This window comes from Papio anubis, chromosome 2 (genome assembly GCF_008728515.1).
Source record: "Papio anubis isolate 15944 chromosome 2, Panubis1.0, whole genome shotgun sequence".
NCBI classification, from domain to species: domain Eukaryota; kingdom Metazoa; phylum Chordata; class Mammalia; order Primates; family Cercopithecidae; genus Papio; species Papio anubis.
In genome coordinates this window covers 67,549,330-67,570,167 of record NC_044977.1, presented here as the reverse complement: position 1 = coordinate 67,570,167, position 20,838 = coordinate 67,549,330, and the positions used below count along the sequence as shown (strand labels likewise).

General features: G+C 43.4%; 2 long non-coding RNA genes across 2 annotated transcripts; one reads left to right on the top strand and one right to left on the bottom strand.

The window, feature by feature from the left end:
• Window positions 1-319: 319 nt before the first annotated feature.
• LOC110742547 lies at window positions 320-14,317 on the bottom strand. The gene is made up of 4 exons (XR_002520342.2): window positions 13,458-14,317; window positions 8,711-8,813; window positions 7,231-7,356; window positions 320-941 (listed from the first exon to the last, which is right to left on the bottom strand). It is a non-coding gene; the product is annotated as an uncharacterized LOC110742547 (long non-coding RNA).
• On the top strand, window positions 14,313-18,481 carry LOC108584537. Its single transcript, XR_001899702.3, has 2 exons — window positions 14,313-14,353; window positions 17,923-18,481. It is a non-coding gene; the product is annotated as an uncharacterized LOC108584537 (long non-coding RNA).
• The last annotated feature ends 2,357 nt before the right edge of the window (window positions 18,482-20,838 follow it).

Here is a 20,838-nt window from a genome sequence, read left to right as displayed (position 1 = left end):
GGAGCTTATGACCCTTGGTTCAAGGAGCCAAAAGCTTTTATTCCTTATACAAATTTAACAAATATTGGTTGAGGGACTTTCTTGTGTAGTGTGCTCTAGCAGAGCCATTAAGAACCAGACTGTAAGGCTGGGTGCGGTGGCTCATGCCTGTAATCCAGCACTTTGGGGGCCGAGGTGGGCGGATCACCTGAGGTCAGTAGTTTGAGACCAGCCCGGCCAACATGGAGAAACCTTATCTCTACTAAAAATACGAAAATTAGCTGGGCATGATAGTGCACGCCTGTGATCCCAGCTACTCGGGAGGCTGAGGCAGGAGAATTGCTTGAACCCAGGAGGTGGAGGTTGCAGTGAACCAAGATGGTGCCATTGCACTCCAGCTTGGGCAACAAGAGTGAAACTCCATCTCAGAACCAGGGTGTAGAGTCAACAGTTCTGGACTCAAATCCTGACTCTATCACTTACTATGTGACATTACTCAATTTCCTGATTTCTAAATGAGGGAGAATACTTATTTTCTTTAAAATACAGTTGAAAGGATTCCATGAGAAAGCATAAAAAAGGGCTTTGCAAAGTACCTGGTGCATAGTAAACACTCAATAAACGTCCACCAGTTTTGGGAATTAGGACTAGCTAATCATCATGTGTATCTACAATATGATAAGCGCTGTGCTATGCACCCATGTGTGTTATTTCATCCAATTCTCATGAAATCTCTAGAGGTATCTTAGCTTGTTTTGTGCTGCTATAACAAAACACCTGCGACTAGGTAACTCATAAAAAACAGAAATTTATTTCTTATAGTTCTGGAGGCTGGGAAGTCCAAGGTCAAGGTACTGGCAGGTTTAGTGTCTACTGAGGGCCTGGTCTTCACTTTCAAGAAGGCTCCTTGAACACTGCATCCTCCAGAAGGGAGGAACACTGTGTCTTCACATGGCAGAAGACTGAAATAGAGAGAATCCATTCACACAAGCTTTTTACAATTCATGAAGGAAATTAATTAGCAGCATTAATCCATTCATGAAGGCAGACCCCTCATGATCCAAGCACCTCCCATTAGGCCCTACCTCCCAAGACTGTTGCATTGGGAATTAAGCTTCCAACACATACATTTTGAGGGAACAAAAATATTCAAATCACAGCAAAAGGTAAATAACATTATCCCCATTTTACAGAAGAGAACACTGTTCTTCAGACATTGGATTTTGTCTTTAAGGACCCAAGCATGATAGGAGAGATAATACATGCAGACAAAAAAATAAATAGGGTTAAAAGAGAAATGTACTCTACCAAACAAGAAGAAAGGAGTTAACTGACATAAAAGATGAAGAGAAGAGATTACTTCTTGCTGGAAATATAGCATAATAAATGCTCCTCAAATTTTAATGTGCATACAAAATCATCTGGGGAACTTGCTAAAATACAAATTCTGATTTAGAGTTTGAAGAGAAGCCTAAGATTGGACGTTTTAAACAAGCCCTGAGGTGCTACTGGTCCATGGACCACACTTTGAAAAACAAGCTAGTAGTGGCCAAGGAACTGATAGCCAATCAGAGTGCCCCATTTCCGTAGCCACAGTGATTGGTTCAGGCAAAGATATAAGAACCAATTGGCCAATTAGAGTCTTCTCTGGGATTATATGTAAATGTTAGGGGAGAGAAAACCTGTGTATCCTTCAGGACCGTTAAGTGAGGATGAAGAAATCCTGTGTTGCTTCTAGCCAACCCATACTGTATCAAGAAAGTATCTCTGTAGTAGGAAAGAATGAAGCCACTAGGAAAGAGAAAAGCCACTACAGAGCCAACAGAGAGATGAAGAGAGAGAAAAAGAATCCCGATGATATCATTTAAATGCTTGGAATCCCTGAGGCTAGCTCCATCTCTGGTCTCCCCAAGTACAGGAGCAATATATCTTTTTTTTTTTTTTCTTTTCACTAGTTGAATTGGATTTTTAACCCTTCCAACTCAGAGTCCTGAATAAATCAGGTATTAGTTGTCTTAGTGTATTAGTTATCTATCACTGCTTAACAATTACCCCAAAACTTAGTCACTTAACATGGTAACAATAAGCATGTATTATCTCCCACAATTTCTGTGAGTCAGAGATTTGATAGCAACTTAGCTAGGTACCTCTGGCCCATGTTCTCTCATGAGATTTCAGTCAAGGTGTCAGCTGGAGCCACAGTTATCTGAAGGCTTGACTAGGACTAGAAAATCAGCTTCCAAAGTGGCCCACTCATATGGCTGGCAAGTTGGTATTGATTGTCTGTGAGAGGCCTCAGTTCCTCCCACACTTTAGGCCTTCGGATGGGCTTCAGGCCACCCAGAAGACCTCTTGAATATCCTCAAAACATGGCAGCTAGATTCAGAGAGCAAGAGAGAATAAAGGAGAGAGAACACTAGGCAAAAGTTGTATTCTTTTTATAACCCAACCTCAGAAGTCACATATCATTTTCTCACATTCTATTTATAAGAACTAAGTCACTAAGAGTAGACTATATTGAAGTGAAGGGGAATTACACTCTGCTTTTGAAGGGAGAAATGTCAAGGAATTTGTGGACATATTTGCAAACATAGTTTTAAATTGCCACATTTAGCATGTCACATGGCTGGTTAACTGCAGAACCAGGATCTGGATTCTTGTCCTGGCTTTGCCACCAATGGTCTGGGTGGACCCCGCATGTCAGTCCATATCTCTGAGTCTCGGTTTTCTCATCTGCCAAATGAGGCGGTTGGATCTGATCCATTCAGCCTTAAAATCCTACAGGTGTTTATACCAAAGATACTTAAGGCCATGTATGTTGTTGTCCTTGTAAAAGTCTAATTATCTTTGCCATAGAGGTCTTCTGAAAAATGACTCTTGTTCATGAGGAACAACGATGTTTTTCATCTGTAAATATAACTTGTCTCATGTTGTCCCAACCCCCAAATTTCATCAAGTGGGACTTGATTCAACCGACCACTTCATTAAACAAATCCTGACCACCTATGAATGCAGAGGAACATGTGTGTTTTACCCAGCGCCATTTGGGCACAATCACCTTGACACGGTGGCTTAATGAAGTCAAGCTTCAGATGGTGAAGATTTCAGGATGAGATAGAAGATGAACAGAGCACATGACAACACAGTTGGTGAAATATTTGGGGGGAAGGCAGACTTTAATGCTATCAATAATAATAATGATCATGATAATGCCTTTGAGAGCTTATGGTTTATAAGCACTGTGCTAAGTATGCCTTTTATCTCTTCAGTCCCCATAACGACCTCATGAGAAGGTAATATTAGCACCATTTTATGGATAAGAAAATCGAGGCTAAGTTGAGTAGAATGAGTTGTACAAGTTTATGCAGTTAACAGAGAGGAGAAATGGGATTAAACCTGGGCCCACTGAATTTATAAGACTGTGTCTTCTACCACTACACTCAACTGCCTGTTTCTTATAGGTGACCAAATAGTCTCTCAAAACCCAAATAAAAGTCTTAAAAGTAGATCTGATTTTATTGTCATTTTCAAATTCTTTTTTTAATCATAAACTTTGGTCATCCTCTACATTTTAAAGAATGACTTAAAATCTAAGAGATGGTTGGACACAATGGCTCATGCCTGTAATCTCAGCATTTTGGGAGGCCAAGGCAGGTGGACAACTTGAGGCCGGGAGTTTGAGACCACCTGGCCAACATGGCAAAACCCTATCTCTACAAGAAATACAAAAATTAGCTGGGCGTGGTGGCAGGCTCCTGTAAACCCAGCTACTTGGGAGGCCGAGGCAGGAGAATCACTTGAACCCAGGAGGTGGAGGTTACAGTGAGCTGAGATCATACCACTGCATTCCAGCATGGACAACAGAGCAAGTCTCTGTCTCAAAATAAATAAATAAATAAAATCTAAGAGTTGCTCATCATTACAAAACATTCATGAGGTTCCCCACAGTGTGATCCTATATTTGGTAAAGATAGCTAAATAGACTCAGCCTCAAACCCATCTACTTAAAACACTCAGTCAAGGGCAGGCCAAAATGGTGCTGTGAACTAGGTAGGGGATGCCAAGGCAGTTAGTGGAAGGGGAAGGAGAATTCGTTAGAAAAGTCAAGGCCAGATGGGGAGCCAGGAGGGCTTGTAGGTGGGAGAGGCAGAGCACGGGACAATGTTGGCAAATATCGTAAGGTCCTGGACTGAGGCTTAGCTCGGGGGTCAAGAGGGTGAGCAGCTGGCACCCTGTTATACCCAAGTCAACCAGCACAGGTGACCCAGTAGAAGTCACAGGGTTAGCAAGTGCCAGGGTACAGGCAAGTGGAAATCAGGCTGACAGCTTGAAATCAGGAGGGCAGCAAATCAAGAATAGGACGAGGGAGTCAGAAGTCACAGGCAAGTGGGCTACAGACCCATGGACAAGAAAAAGCAGGCTGGGCACAGTGGCTCACACCTATAATCCCAGCATTTTGGGAGGCCAAGGCAAACAGGTCACTTGAGGTCAGGAGTTCCAGACCAGCCTGACCAACATGGTGAAAACCTGTCTCCACTAAAAACACACACAAAATTAGCCAGGCGTGGTGGCACATGCTTGTAATCCCAGCTACTGGGGAAGCTGAGGCAGGAGGATCCCTTGAACCCGGGAGGCAGAGGTTGCAATGAGCCAAGATGGCGCCACTGCACTCCAGCCTGGGCAACAGAGTGAGACTCTGTCTCAAAAAAAAAAAAAGAAAAAAAGAAAAAGAAAAAGCGAGTGTGAGGACCCCAGAGATAAGGTTTAGGCAGTAGTGGAGAAATTCATGATGAGACAAAGAAAAACTTACGCTTCCACTAGTGGTGGATTAGGCTGTTTGGACCAACCCTCCTTCAAGAAAGAACTAAACACGCTGAACGAATTGAACATCTTAAAAGCACGTAAGAGTTAATCATATAGTAGGATATTACCAGGCCAAAACGGAAAGGAAAACAGGAACCCAAAGAGATAAGCAAAGCTGGGAAGTCACTTTGGAACCAAGGCCATTTGCCGAATCCAGTAATTTGAACTTTTGTTTTGATGGCCTTGTGGGATAAAAGAGGCAGAAATCAAAAGTGTAGTCTAATTGGAGACCCTCTCCATAATAACAGAGACCCCAAAGCCCTACATTCTCAGGAAAAAGGTGAACCAAAAATAAACTAGACCTAGCCGGGCTCAGTGACTTACATCTATAATCCAACTACTCTGGAGGCTGAGGTGGGAAAATTTTTGAGGCCAGGAGTTCAAGACCAGCCTGGGACAACATAGAGAGACTCCTGTCTCTAAAAAAGGACCCAGCTATTCTGGAGGCTAAGGCAGAAGAATTGCTTGAGCTCACAATCCAAGACCAGCCTGGGCAATATAGCAAGACCCCGTCTCAAAACAAAAAGTAAACTAGGTGTATCAGATTTGTGGCCCAAATTCAGTGTTTGGTTGTCCAGGCAACCTCGAACTTTGAACCTGGTTTAAGATGGTCCCCAGACAAATGCAGACATAGATCATCTCTGCAGGAAGGTACCTTTTCCCTAGACCTCAGATTACTCCTGCGAGTTATTTTTTCAGGTATAATGAGCAGCATACAATACAAGATAACCAGGGATTAAAAGAAATAAGGCACCATGAATAAGAACAAGCAAGAAATAGCAGCCAGCAGAAATAGTCCTACTAAGACTTTAGATATTGGAGTTATCAGGCACAGATTAGAAACTAAGTGTTGGTAATATGTTTACAGAAATAAAAGACAAGGTCAGGAATATATACATGGAACAGGAAATGATCAAAAGCCACCTAGTAGATTTGACAAAGAATCAAGTAGAACTTCCAGAAACAATAAAGAAAACTTTATTTTAGAGGCAAAATTAAATTCCAACATGGAAATTTCTTGGAAACAAGTGCAAGGCATACTATTAAGATGATTTTTGGTTGCAAGAAAACAAGCACCCCACTGCATATGTCTTAAATGATACAGATGATTTACTATCTTATATAACAAGAATCTAGTCTTTGGGCTGTTCCAGGATTATTTCTGTGGTGAAATCTAGGTTTCTGTGGTGTCATCTAGGATCTTTTGCCTCTTTCCCTGCCACAGTCCTCCGTGTGTTGGCTTTTATCTTAGATTTGTTCCCTCATGGTGGCAAGATGGCTGCAGCAGCTCCAGCCATAACATCGTTATATTACCTCATTCAAAGGCAGACATAAAGAAGGCTTTCCCCTATGTATCTCTCTTTTATCAAGGAGGAAAGCCTTTCCCGGAAGCAACTCCACTTCCCTTCATGTCCAACTAGCCAAGAGCAGGTCATGTACTCTAGCTACAAGACAGGCTGGGAAAGTGAGTTGCTGATGTTTTCAGCCTGTAAAGTGGAGATGGAATCTGAAAGCCAGGGAGAAGAAGGAAAGAATGGCTGCTGGGTCACCAGCCCTGATTCTGTGTAGGAGCCCTTAGAAGGGGAATTTGGGGACAGAGAGAGAGGAAGATTCCAGTATTGGAGCAGTTTGTCTTCAGGAGCTTTGAGCTCCTCTTTCAGTACCACTTTTCCTCTTTTAGAACCATTGCCACATTCCTTCCCTTCTCCAATCCATTCTCCTACGATACTTGAACACCTTTCTTCTCTGCATCTTCTCCTTCAGGAGGTAAAGAGGATCTTAAAAGTAATTGATCTGATAGTTTAAATTAGTTGTCTGTATTACTACTCCCATAAGAAGCACAAAGAGAAGAATCCAGGCTGGGCACGGTGGCTCACGCCTATAATCCCAGCACTTTAGGAGGCTGAGGTAGGTGGATTGCTTGAGCTCAGAAGTTCAAGACCAGCCTGGGCAACATGGCAAAACCCTGTCTGTATCAAAAATACAAAAAAAAAAAAAAAAAAAAAAAAAAATCGCTGGCTGTGGTGGTGTGCATCTGTGGTCCCAGCTACTCAGGAGGCTGAGGTGGGAAGATTGCTTGAGACTGGGAGGTAGAGATTGCAGTGAGCTGGGATCATGCCAATGCACTCCGGCCTGGGCAACAGAGTGAGACCCTATCTCAAAAAAAAAAAAAAAAAAGAAAAGAAAAGAAAAAAGAAAACAAGGAGAATCCAAAGGGATCAATACCATGGTAGAGCTTAGACAATCACACTGCTACAAGAGAGATGGAGCCAAAGTAAAAAGAATGTGGGAGCAGTAGTAAGTGTGGGGAGGCAGCATTCGGACTCAGGTATTATACATGCAAGACAGCCCGTGAGTCACCCGAGTGGCGATGGAACACTGACGCACCTTGGTGGCCATGGAGCAGGAGCAAGAGCGCTGGTCTTGGAGTCTGAAGCCTGGGATGCCTGTCCTGACTTAGAAGCTGCATGGCTTTGGAGAGTGGGTTGCTTCTCCTGATTCCATTTTATTCATCTGGAAGACAATAAAACTTGACTCAATGACTTTTAAGGCCCCTTCTTATTCTAAAATAATAACAAAATCAAAATCAAAATCAAAATCAAAAGTAGCAACAGTGACAGAAGAGAATTCAAAAGAAATGGAAATAACGCTGGTGGGACTCTCTCCTCCTCTCCCATGTCTGCTTCTGTCTTTGTGTATTGGCTTTACTTTCGCCCCACATCAGGACAAAGGAGAAGGAGGAAGGGGGCAGGGGATGGAAGGGGGGCCAGCAGTCACCGCTACCCAGAGCTACAGGCTGTCGTCATCATCATTGGTTCAGCAAAGGAACAAAAGAAGGTCTCTCTTCCAGCATTTGTGCCTAACATCTTAAGGAAGCACCTTGCCCATTCACATGCCCATGCTTTATTAGCCAGGCCTGGACCCCACTGAGGGCATGGTAGGGGCAGGGTGGGTAATGGATATTTCTGTGATGGGTGCCCCCACCAGAACCACAGGAAATCCAAGATGCTATTACCAGAAGATAGAAATTTTCTGGGCAGACGAAAAGAAAAAACATCTGCATAGTATGATTTGCCCCATTTATAACAATAAATAAATTGAGGCCCAGAGAAGTTAAGCACCTTACCCATGACACACAGCAAGTAACCGTTGCAGTGGTTCAATCCCAAGTTTTCTACGTCTGAGGCCTAGGCTCCTTCCACTGTACCTTGGTTCATCTTTGAAATTATGAAACCATTTTTTTGCTTTACTTTAAATGACAATTCTCTATCTTTATTATCTTCTGAACTAGATCAAGAGATAACTTTTATTCATTTGTAGGTCACTTTCTATTACTGGAAAGCTCTTCTAATTAACCAGTAATATGCTCAACAAGGCATGGGAGGGGCAGAGATGTGGGGCAGGGCAGCCACTGAGCAGATATTGCCAATGGCATCACTTCATACCATACTTTAGAGGAGACAGAAAGGATGGAGAGGGAAAGGGGGGCTTCCCAAAAGAGGCCTAACAACCTTTGGTTTTGTAAAGTGCCTCAGTGGTCTGGAAATCAGGGAGTGTGATGATGAATGGGGTTTTTTAGTGAAGACACTTCCCAAACCTGGTAGATGATTAAAAGGTTGGGAGGTGCTTCAGGGTAATGACTAAGAAGTCTCTACTAATTGTGCTGAAGGCACAGAACTTGTCACCATGGCAGAAGGTGTCAGAGGCAGAGAGTATGTCCTGTGTGCCCATTACAACAGCTGCTCACAAAACAAGCATCCACGTGCTCCCATTATTGCTAAATGTCTGTTCATCCCACACTGACTCTGATCTGGAAAACTGCCCCCTGCTTGCATTCAATGTTCCCACCTCGGTCACGACCTCTTACCCTTGTCAACAAAGTCAGCCTTAGAGCTGGTCCTTTCTCTTGGCAAGTGAGAAAATTTGAGCAAGGAGGAGAGAGTGCAGGTGGAACACAAGTGGTCTCTGTTCTGGAAGTGAAGAGAGAACAGCCCTGGTTTAGCCCACAACATCCTTTAGTTGGTCCACACTTCTTTGAAAAAAGGATTTGAAGGTTTTGTTAACCAGGTAGCTCCTGCAGCTCTTCATGGACATGGGAAGTTCCATCCCATTTAACCAGGCGTGGGAGAATCAGACCTCAGAGAGCTCTGTGTGCTCCTAGCTCAGAACAGTTGGGCTAGGATGAAGCTCAAAGAGGTACATTTCCTGGCCTCCTACAATGTGTCATGTGTTACTCCCTCAGTGCCCCAAACTTTCATCTCCAGTCAACCTGAGAGGACCCTAAAGGGGAGGACAGCACAGTCAGCTTGGCTCCTCAAGGCTTCTTAACTTGAGCTGTCCAGCGTCACCCTTCACCCCAAAAGGCTCCTTTCCTTGTGTCTTTTTTTTTGAGACAGAATTTCGCTCTTGTTGCCCAGGCTTGAGTGCAATGGCGTGATCTCTGCTCACTGCAACCTCCACTCCCGGGTTCAAGCGATTCTCCTGCCTCAGCTTCCCAAGTAGTTGGGATTACAGGCATGCGCCACCATGCCTGGCTAATTTTGTATTTTTAGTAGAGACAGGTTTTCTCCATGTTGGTTAGGCTGGTCTCAGACTCCCGACCTCAGGTGATCCACCCGCCTCAGCCTCCCAAAGTGCTGGGATTACAGGCGTGAGCCACTGCGCCTGGCCTTTCCTGGTGTCATTTTAAGTCAAATCCCAAATTCCAGGGCTGGAACAGAAAACTAGCACAACTTCCACAGCCTGAAAGGACAAAGCCCAGCCCCCCTGGACTGACACGAGTCTTTCACTTTCCTCTTCATTTCCCTCAGTCCCTTTTGATCCCTCACAGGGTTCTCTCCACATTCCTGTCCCTTGGGCATCCAGCCTCTGTTTGCATCCTGCCCTTAATGAGGAGCCCACTACCTCCAGTAGCCCAATCTATTTTCAGACAACTCCAATTGTACTTTTTCAAAGGGTTTTCTCTGGCAAACTAATTTCCAAAGATGCCCTAGGGGTGAAGAAAGAAAAAGATTGGTGGATAAATACATTTGGAAAAAGCTGCTTGTGATAACATCTTCCTCGAGATTTATTCCACAACAGTATGTTCTGAGTTATGAGAAATACAGCAATTGAGAAACCTGTTTAACTTTGCTCAGCTGAGAATTCCCAAATTTATTTGATTATAGAGTTCTTTCTTCAAGAATCATCTACCAACAGGCTGGGCGCAGTGGCTTATACCTGTAATCCCAGCACTTTTGGAGGCTGAGGCAGATGAATTGCTTGAGCTTGGGAGTTCAAGATCAGCCTGGGCAATATGGTGAAATCCTGTCTACACACACACACACACACACACACACACACACACACGTACCAAAAATTAGCCAGGCATGGTGATGCACACCTGTAGTCCCAGCTACTCAGGAGGCTGAGGTGGGAGGATCCCATCTCAGGAGGTTACAGTGAGCTATAATCACAGGCCACTGCACTCCATCCTGGGTGACAGAACAAGACCTTGTCAAAAAAATAAAAATTATCTACCAACCCCCTGTACGTCTTAGAAGTGCTGTGTCCGAAAGTTTTTCTGGGGTGGCAATCACTATTCCTGAGAGTCCCACCTACTGACTTCCTTTCTAAGTTCTGAGGTACAAAGAACAGGGCTGGTCCCTTCACAGACTGGAATATTAAGATTTAACCCTTATTGAGCACTTAGAAGGAGCCAGGCACTGCGCCGAGAGCTTTTTACAAGTGACCCCACACCCATTGTCTAACAGATGGAGAAACTGAGGCTTAGAGGGGTTAGGTGACATCCCATAGCTAGATAGTGGCAGAGCTGGAAAACAAACCCAGCATCTAATACAAAGTATATAAAAACAGAAGAAGGCTTAGCACATGGCAAATATTCGATAAACGTTATCTGTGTTGTTGCTGTTATTGCTGTTACTATTATTATTATTATTTTCTTGTATCATCCATCTGACTCAGAATACTGTTGTTATTATCTGACTTAAGAGTAAGTGCTCTTAACCTCGTGAAAAAGTTTTCCCATGTTTAGACGATGTCTCTTTCCTATCCATTTCTCCACACTGTGCAAACCAGGAAGAAGGATTGAACACCCAGGACATCTAATCTTTTCCAGCTGAAAGCAATCTTCCATTTGCTGGTTCCTCGGAAAAAGGACTGTCTAAATCCTCAGAAATACAGTGAAAATGAATCCTTCAAAAAGATCACCAAGAGAGAGCAGAGAAGAACAGGGGGCTGGGGAAATTCCATCAGGAGGAGGAGAATCTTCCAGACCAAGGTTGGCAAACCACAGTCCCCAGCCCCGATCCGAACCAGCCCACTGTGTTTGGTAAATAAGGTTTTATTGGAACACAGCCACACTCATTCCTATATGTATTTATTACCTATGCTGCTTTTTACACTATAACAACAGTTAAGTAGTTGCAAAAAAGAGCTAAAATATTTACTATGTGGTCCTTTACGGAATCAGTTTGCCAACCCTTGCTCTAGGCTGTGGAGAGGAAAAATGTGGGCTGGAGAGGGTTTGTGATCAGCTGGGTGTCTGTCTGTCTTTTATTGTTTTCTGGATGCTCTAGGAAAATCCAGCTAAGAGTTGCTGGGGGCCAGAATGAGACACCTTACAAGAACTTAAGTAAGGAAGCTACGGCTCTCCACCAAAGTTAAGCTTTATGTCTATTTGTGATGGCTCAGAGCTGAGACATGCAAAGTGCTCTGAAGGTCACTGCATCACTCCAAGATGAGATGTATGTGGCTCTCAGTGGATCAAGGTGATGGCCTATCTCAAGAGAGACTGACTAGTCAACAAAGTGGGGTTTGGTCAGCCTTGTACACTGAGACAGGGCAGAGGTTATTGTTGGCACGACACCATTTGGGCACTGGTCCAGGTGAGGGGAGGCCTCCAGTGGATGGAATATCTCGAGTGGGAAGACCATTTCTACAAGGCCTTCCATGTTGAATGGGCTCTTAGCCTATTGTCCTTATACAGTCAGTTCACCTACACAATGCCCTTGTTGCAACTCCACGATCTCGAAGCAACCTTCTGGTTATAACTTGGCTCCTTCCCATGTAGGCCTGCCAATACCCCATATGCCTGGATGGGTTTTAGGGAGACTGAGAACTCCTGAAATTGTGTGTGCAATGTTGGGTATATGTGAGAATGCACATTATTAAGGACGAGGACCCTCATGTTTGTTAGTCTCAAAGAGAATGAAAGTTCAGAAAAGAGACCCAGTGTTTATCTGTGTGAATGTTTTAATTAGGGCTTCCTTCTACCCTCCAGCTGAGGGCAGGAACTCTGTCTCAGACACCATTGTTCCTCCAGCACTCAGCCCTGTGCCAAGCTCCTAAGACATGCTTACTAAGTATTTGTTGCAGCAAGAATGGAAGGAAGAAAATAAAGAGGAGAGGCTAGGGAGAATGGACAATGGGAGGGAGGAAGGTTGGGGTTGGTCATACAAACATGAGTGTTGGGGTCTCTGGGACAGAATTTTCATTGTAAATTAGGAAACTGACCTTCTGATTTATGTAACAGTCTCCTGAGCATGGTTAATGGATTTTCCCTGGGGCATAGACCTGTTCCTGGTGTGCTGTCAAATCAGGATTCTTAAGCCTGAAAAGTTTATGGCCAGAGCCTAGACCTGGGTGAATGCACAAGCAGGGCTCTTTGGGAGACAGACAGCTGGCTTTTCCTCAGGTGGAGAAGGAGGGCTTTAGTTTTCCTGTAATTGTATTTCTACTGCAATAATAGCGTCTACTGTCTTCTCGCAGTGCTGGGCATATTTAAAACCAGTGTGCCAGTGCCTAGGACAGTGCTGGCACCCAGTGGATGCTCAGCAAACATTTACTGTGCAAAGGGATGTTGTACTATTTTGGGTAACTGATAAAATATAGATTGCACAGTTGTTTTTGCTATTACAGCTAAAAACATGATTGAATAACCCACAAGCTATAGTCTTCAACTACAGACATTCTAAAGTAATAAGGCTAACAGGAATTCAAAAAAACCAAATCATTCCTAGTTTTGAAACACAGTGTCCCTAAACAGACACGAGAGCCTAATGCCCAAACCAGCCCTCTCGCCTGTGGGATTTTCCAGGCCTCGCTTGACACATTCTAGGTGGTAGCAGTTTACAACTTGGTAGGCAGCAGCATGGAACCTTAAAAAAGAACAATTTCAATTTAAGATTTGGTTGAGGATTTCTAGATATTTAGTGAAAATTCATAAAGCTGCAAAGTACTGCTCCATGACAACTGAAAGATGGTCACGTCTCCCATTGGTGACTTAGGTAGATCTGTATCTTATTCTCTCATTCCCTTCTCAGGGCACACACACACACTCACACACACACACAGGCACACACTCTCACACACACAGGCGCGCACACACACACACAAGCGCGCACACACACACACACAAGCGCACACACACACTCATACACACACACAGGCACACACACAGCTTGATGGCTTCTGAAAAAAAGGAATACATGTGTGGTGCTATATTACTTATCTATTTCTGTGTAACAGTTTACCCCAAAACTTAGCAATGCAAAGCAACAAATGTTGATTATCTCAAACAGGCTCTGGGGGTCACGAATGCAGGAGCAGTTTACCTGGGTGGTAACGTCTCCTGAGCTCTCATGAGGGTGCAGTCAAACTGTCCGCCAAGGCTGCAGTCTTAGCAAGGTTCAACTGGGGCTGGAGGAGCTGCTTCCAAAACTACTCATGTGTTTGTTGGCTGGCCTCAGTTTCCTGCTGGCTCTTAGCCTGAAGCTTTAGTTCTTTCCCGCATAAGCTGCTATATAAGGTACTTACACGTGGTTGCTTGCTTCCCTCAGAGAGGAGAAACAGACTGACCAACAGACAGACACACAGATAGACAGGGTCAGAGAGAGCAAAGAGAGAGAGAAGTTGCAGCTTTTTATGACTTAATTTTGGAGGGGCAGATCATCACTTCTCTATAGGCCATTAGCCACACAGACCAACTGTGATACAGCACAGGGGGGAAATACACAAAGGTGTGTCTATCAGGAGAAGGGGATCACTAGGGGCCGTCTTGGAGGCTGGCTACTACAGGAAGTTTTAAAATATATCTACAAATCCCTTGACATTCCTCCCTGCAAAAAGTAGAAAACAAATTTCCTTCCCTTTGAATAAGAGCTAGACTCAGTGACTTTCTTGTAACAAATAAAATGAAGTGGAAGTGATTTTGCACAGATAAGGTCATAAGAAGCATTGTGACATCCATTTTTCTCTCCTGAATCACTCTTTCTGGGAGAAGACAGTTTCCGTGTTGTTAGGACACTCAGGCAGCCCTATGGAGAAGTCCATATGAGAGGAACTGAGGCCTCCTGCCTTACCAACTGGCTGGTCAGAAATAAAACATCTTAAAGGGGATTCTCCAACTGGCCAGGCATGGTGGCTCATGCCTGGTAATCCCAGTGCTTCGGGAGGCAGAGGTGGATAGACCATTTGAGGTCAGGAGCTCGAGACCAGCTTGGCCAACATGGTGAGATCCTGTCCCTACTAAAATTACAAAAATTAGCTAGGTGTGGTGGCACATGCTTGTAATCTCAGCTACTTGGGAGGATGAGGCAGGGGAATCGCCTGAACCTGGGAGGCAGAGGTTGTGGTGAACTGAGATCTCGCCACTGCACTCCAGCCTGGGTGACAAAGTGGGACTCCATCTCAAAACAATTTTAAAAAAATAAAAAAATAAGCAGGGGGGGAGTCCTTCAGCCCCAGGCAAGTGTTTAGATGACTGCAACCCTGAATGCAACCTCATGAGAGACTCTGAGCCAGGGCCACCCAGCTAAGCTCATCCCAAATTCTTGACTTACAGAAAATGAAATGATAAATAATTATTATTTTTTTAAGTTATTAAGTTCTGGGGTAATTTGTTATGCAATGATAGATAATACAAAACGCTAATTGAATTTTACTGTTCTTAGTTGCAAATAACAGAATCTGTCCTAGTTAATTTAAGTAGACAAGGAATGTGTTAAAGGATCTAGGGAGTTCACTGAGTTCCTGGGAAAACTGAAGGATGAGGCTTGGAGCTACAAAGCCATGACTCTTCCAGTGGAGACCCTTCTGCTGCCATTGCTGGGCGCAGACCCCATACATTCTAGTGACAGAGTGCTGCCATTTTGCTTCTGTAAGCTGGATGTCTCCGCTACCACCACTTGTGAAGAATGAACTCCGTGTGGCACTTACTTCTAAACCAAAGCCTGTATGAGGATTAGGTCACATATCTGTTCCCTGGTGCAATGGTTCATTTTATGTGTCAGCTTGGTTGGGTCATTGTGCCCAGGTATTTGGTCAACCATTATTCTGGATGTTTTTGTGAGGGTGTTTTTGAAGGAGATCAACATTTAAATCAGTGTACTTTGAGTAAAGCAGGCTGCCCTCTCTCATGTGGATAGGCCTCATCCAACCAATTTGAGGCCTTAATTGAACAAAACCTGATCTCCTCCAAGCAAGAGGGAATTCTGCCAGAAGACTGCCTTTGGACCTGAACCGTAACATTGTCTCCTTCCTGAACTCCCTAATTGCATGGGCCAATTTCTTAAAACAAATCTCTCCCTCTCTCTATCTACACATACTATTGGTTCTGTTTCTCTGGAGAACTCTGATTACTACACCTAGTTACAAGGGAAGCTCATTAAGGGAGTTTCTGGCTTAAGCATGTTCAGACCCAACTCAAGAGAAATTCTGCAGATATTGGAAAGGTGTTCTAATTGCTAGGTGGCCACAAAGCCCAGCTAATATCCACTATACTCGTTATGTTAATAGTCAAACCAGCAGGGTACAGTGGCTCAGGCCTGTGATCCCAGCACTTTGGGAGGCTGAGATGAGCGGATGGCCTGAGCCCAGGAGTTCAAGACCAGCCTAGGCAATATGGTAAAACCCCATCTTTACAAAAAATTACCTGGCGTGGTGACACATGCCTGTAAACCCAGCTGCTCAGGGGGCTGAGGCAGGAGGATTACCTGAGCCTGCTAGGTCAAGGTTGCAGTGAGATGTGATTGTGCCACTGCACTCCAGCCTGTGTGAGTGAGATGCTGTCTCAAATAAAGAAATAAATAGTCAAACATCATAGCAATCTTTTATATCAAATTAAACTTATCCCTCAATACCACTTCTTTCCCCAATCCACAGAGAAAAGCAGATCATCATTTGATGTATATCCCTCAAGCTATGTTTTTTGCAAGTTGTAGACTTTAAATATGTGTTTGGGGCGTGTGCCTGGTGAGATCCCAGGGAGTTCGCCTGAGATTCAAGCTCTTGCTCTTCAGACACTATGGTCTTTCTTCTGTATACACCTTCTTCCTTTAATTACATGCATTTGTAAATAATGAATAACATTTCCCTCAAGAGATTTTCTGATTTTATCTCTTGATCCAAATTAAAGTGTGACCAAAATTTCTTCTCTAGAGAATGATATCGTGTGCCTGTAAGTAAAGTTATAAGCATTGCAGTCCCATGGGAAGAGGGTTCTTTCCTGGCTAAAATTTCGTGAAGTCTCATTAATTCAGATTCCTTAAAATTGGAATTTGTGATCATTCAACCTTCCCTGGGTTGGAGTTTGCTTTTCATTTTCTCTGGGCAAAGCAATTAAATTTTTAAAAAGACAAATTACAAGAGGAATATTTCAGTAGTACAGTTTTAAAAGGTTTTAGTATCCAACTTATTGGGGCCCAAGTGGAACCTGCTACACAGAAGTAATAGAAGCAATTTCTTTTTTTTCTGTAAGCTAAAAGGAGCAAAGAGGAAGACTGATTCTATCATATGATCTTTAAATTTTCAAACAAGATCCCCATACAATTTGGTCTCTTGCTTTAAACAACAGCAAAGCTGGAATGTATGTGAGACTTTTGATTTTAAAAGACAGCATTCATCTAGGATTCAGGAACAATCTGTGATCAAATAGAATTATCCAAGATTTATCCAAGAGAAAGGAAGTCCCAAAATGATCGCCGAAGTGGTCCTCTAAAACAGCAAATCTGACCGGGCATGGTGGCTCATGCCTGTAATCCCAGCACTTTGGGAGGCTGAGGCAGGTGGATCATGAGGTCAGGAGGTTGAGACCAGCCTGCCCAACATAGTGAAACCCTGTCTCTACTAAAAACACAAAAATTAGCCAGGCATGGTGGCATGTGCCTATAGTCCCAGCTACTTGGGAGGCTGAGGCAGGAGAATCACTTGAACTGGGGAGTCAGAGGTTGCGGTGAGCCGAGATGGTGCCACTGCACTCCAGCCTGAGCAACAGAGCGAGACTCCGTCTCAAATAAAAATAAAATAAAATAAAACAAAATCTTTTTAATAAAGCAAGCAAGCAAAATTCAGGCACAATAAGAGTATAATTATGAGTTCCTTGAATGTTTTAAAATAAAATTAAAAACCTGTAATGATGCTAGTTAAGTTTCTGATGTTGAGGTGGACACAATTCCCTTGGCGTGAAGCAGAATGACACTTAAAAATCATGCTTTTTCAGTAGAGAGAGCCTCTGACCGGTAATCTTGGCCTGCTGTTTCTTGGAGAATAGTTTCTGCTTAAAGAAATTGATCTCCTCTGCCCTTGGGACACTGGGCAGCATCTGGGGCTGACAGAGAGCCCAGGAAAAAAAAATTCTGGCTTCCTGTGGTGCTGTTTCTGTACCCCAGTGAGCCATACAGACATTATCATCTTCCAGCTGTCCTTACATGAAAAACTTGGGAAGCTCTGCAGGGAAAAGAACAAGAGAGCCTCTCCTTTGTACCATTTTCTTGGCAGCTGTGAGTAACTTTGAGTAACCATCCTCTGACACCTTATTGAATATGGTGTAGGGACACTGTTGGGGACACAGTCCACTATTATCCCACAGGCCTCTGGGTCCACATCCTTCCAGATTCATCATTTTAAAAAAATATTACACACGTGATTCATGTTTGTTTTTAAATGTGAGCGTTACAGAAGGTGATGATTAAAAAGTGGCATCTTTTTTGTTAACTGTGTTAAGAGTTGGATGTATATCTTTCCAATCCTTTTCTCCACGCATGAGTAAACACTAACTTTTATTTGTTCTCTATCAATCAGCCTATCCAGCGATCTAGCTGTCATCGGTCTATTCAGGCATCTGCTTAACCAACTGAAATGTACACGTACCTGCCAGAAATGAAGGAGGCATATAGGCCAGGCAGCCATTTGATTGAACACTCAACTGTACAATAGAGGATTCTTCCTGGTGCAAGTAACATAAAACATGACTCAAACCATCTTAAGCAAAAAATGAAAAAAAAAATGTACAGGCTTTCTTTACACAAAGTGTAGGGGCAGGTCCAATTTCAAGTACAGCATGATGCAAGGGTCCAATGACATCATCTAAATCCTGTGTGTCTCTGTCTCCCCCTCCTCCCTCTTTCCCCGCATTGGCTTCATTCTCCAGCTCCAATGCCAATGGTTGCTGGCCCCATGTCCCTTCAAGTTCAAGTCCAGGGGAAATATGAAGAGCCCCAGCACAAGTCTCACTGCGTCTCATTGTTTCAGGCCACTCTTTCTGAAGGAGTCGATCCCCTGTCCTTTGTTACTCCTATTTCCCATTGCTCTGTTTTATTTTCTTCAAAACACTTATTGCCTATTGAAATTATGCTAAGTATTTGTTACTTGTTTATTGTCTGTCTGTTTCTCACTGGAAAATAAGCTTCCCCAGAGCAGCATCCTCATCTGGCTTGATCCTTGCTGTATATCTCAGCTCTTCTCTATAAATATCTGTTGAATGAATGAATGAGTGAGTGAGTCACCAAGGCCAGGGAAATAGCATGCACTGACTGGCCAGGCTTGAGTCACATGACCCCTCTGCAAAATACCTGGAACAAGAGTTGGGGAGAAGATGGTACCCCAGAGAAAAATCAGGGTCCTGCTAGCTGAAGAAAGGTGACTGGAATGGATGTTGATGGGTAAAAACCACAAAGATCCACCACATCAGCTAAGCTTAGACATGGGTTTCCCACATGTGGGATCAAATACTGTAGTGCTATGTTTGAATGTTGGCTTTGCCACTTTGCTTCTCTAAGGTTTGGCTTCCCTCATGAATAAAATAAGAAACAGACCTAACTCTTCATGTGACAATTAGAAATAATATACACTAAGTGACAAATAAACAGTGGAGACTCAATAAATAGTAGCTTTTACTATTTCTGTAGCCCTGGTTATCTATTCCACATTCCTAGTGATCATATCTTTTTGGTGTTTTAAACAAATCCAATGCAAAGCACACCTTGAAGTCCCCAAATATAAAGGAATTAAATGTTGTTTAAATGGTCACTCTACTTTGTGAAAGCAAGTTATCAGAAAATTTGGCCCTAGTGTAGCATCTCTCTGATACTGGAGGCTGCCAGTAAATGATAATTTGAGGGGATTCCCAGCCAGGGTGATTTTTAAAATATTTAACAATTGGCCCAACTGGGCATTGACCTGGGCAGTGATCTGATGATCACTGGATCAATCAGAACAGATATTGGTCTTACATAGCATGTCTAGCTATCATCGGATGCTTTCATTGGAGGCCAGTCTAGCCAGGAATCACTTTTGGTCAACCCAATCAGCATCTGGTCACAGAGCTTCACATAAGGAGTGGCCAGGGGCTATGCTTCACCACTATCCAGGAAGATCTTTTCCACCCCAATTTACGACCAAGGTGTCACTTGGTATGCGTGATGCCAGGGGTGATGGCAGCCCAACCCAAGAGGAAGCTCCCGGGCTTTCCCACATTAAGCCACAGACTCTGACCTTTATATCATGCCTGCTCTGCTAATATAGTCACACACTCATTCCTTAATAAGCTTCACTTTCAAACCTGTCCACGTTGTTTCCCTGGCACAGCCAATGTTTGCTTACAAGTCTCGTCTCATCAGCACGAGAAAGGCAATCCTTAACTTTTACCTAAACCCAGAGAAAGTTTCATTGGGTCAACAGTTTGATGATAAGAGATAAAAGGGAAGAATCTAGAAATGGATAGCCAGTGGAGAAATATAATTTTCTATTTTATACTTGTTGATATATTCTGCCTTGTCAACAATGGTCTTGTATCACTTTCCCAATTTAAAAAGAAAGCAATATAGGTTTTCTTTTTATTGGTTTTAAAAACAAAGTCATGGCAAATACATTTCCTTCTAAATGAGAGGTCAGCAAACTTTTTCTGTAAAGAGCCAGATAGTAAATATTGCAGGCTTTGCAGGCCATATGGTCTCTGTTACAGCTACTCAATTTTGCCTTTGTAGAGCGCAAGCAGCCAGAGGCAATACACACACAAATGGGTGTGGCTGACTTCCAGTAAAATTTTATTTATTGATGCTAAAATTTGAATTTCATGTAATGTACACTTTCTCAATCAGTAGTAAAAATCATTCAAAATGTGTAGGTTACACAAAACAGGCAGCAGGCCAGATTTGGCCCACTGGTCATAGTTTGCCAGCCCCTGCTCTAAAATAATAAAATGCCAGAGATGAGATAAAAAGTCCCCTTTAAACTTGTGGAAAATTTCAGACATATACCAAAGCAGAGAGAATAATGTAATAATCCTCCAGGTATCCATGACCCTGCTTCAACAATGACTAACTCGGCTGGGCGCAGTGGCTCATGCCTGTTATCCCAGCACTTTGGGAGGCCAAGGCAGGTGGATCACGAGGTCAGAAGTTCAAGACCAGTCTTTCCAACATAGTGAAACCCCATCTCTATTAAAATACAAAAATTAGCCAGGCGTGGTGGCATGTGCCTGTCATCCCAGCTACTTGGGAGCCTGTGGCAGGAGAATCACTTGAACTGGGGAGGCGGAGGTTGCAGTGAGCCGAGATTGCACCACTGCACTCCAGCCTGGACGACAGAGGGAGACTCTGTCTCAAAAAAAAAAAAAAAAAAAAGACTAATCATGTGACATCTATAGCCCCACCCACTCACCCACTACCCTTTATTCACAGTTTATTTATCCAGACATCGTATGCATCCATAGTTATC